Raw genomic sequence first — 879 nt, forward strand, 5'->3', positions numbered from 1 at the left:
CACACACACACACACACACACACACACACACACACACACACACACACACCCTGGAAACATTTCCCATTCATTCTGCCTGAACTCAGAAAAGCACATCTCTGCCAGGTCTGCTTTCACCAACAATCCTACCCACCCCCACAAGATTATGCAGATAAGTAAATTAAGGCCCAGAGAGCCAAGAGTGACTTGACTAAGTGACACAGTCAGAATTCAGACCCAAATACTGGACTTTTCCAGCTACCACTGCTTTTTACCTTAATGGTCCCATCTAGATCAGCCGAGAAAAAGTTTGGCCTCATCTAGTAAGCGGACCAGGGAGTCAAAATGTAGTCATAAAGGTTAGAAAATCCAGCAGAGTCAGGCTGGGCCTTCTGTCCCCTTCTTTCTACAGTTCTACAGTCACATCTTCCACCTCCCCAGGTGTCACCGTTCTATGCGGGTACACACGCTTGTATCTGTGACCCAAGAGGAGTTTGTTTAACTTAAAAGACTGTTTGGATCAACCCCCTTTCCCAGATGCATAGTCTGAACCAGGGTCGGTTCAGGGGTGTGTCCACAGGTAGAATTGGCCTTCAGTTCTGTGAGGCCTAGCACCAGGTTAGGAAATGTCTTCATTCCCTTATCTTCTGAATTACCTCTTTAATCGGCCCTTTGAGGTTGAATAGAAAAACCCTGGGCAACAATAAGAAGCTTGTCTGGGGCTCTCCATGAGCTTTTTCTCCATGAGCTACCCTATCTGATATCAGAACCGGGTAGGGAAAGGATCCAATATGGTATGATAGAAAGAATGGTAGGCCTCAATAACTGAGTTCAATTTCCAGCTTTGACATTGGCAAGTCACTTCATTTATCCTGATCCTCAGTTTTCTTCATCTGTAAA

Source organism: Vombatus ursinus, unplaced genomic scaffold (genome assembly GCF_900497805.2).
Source record: "Vombatus ursinus unplaced genomic scaffold, bare-nosed wombat genome assembly UNPS02014841.1, whole genome shotgun sequence".
Taxonomy (NCBI): Eukaryota; Metazoa; Chordata; class Mammalia; order Diprotodontia; family Vombatidae; genus Vombatus; species Vombatus ursinus.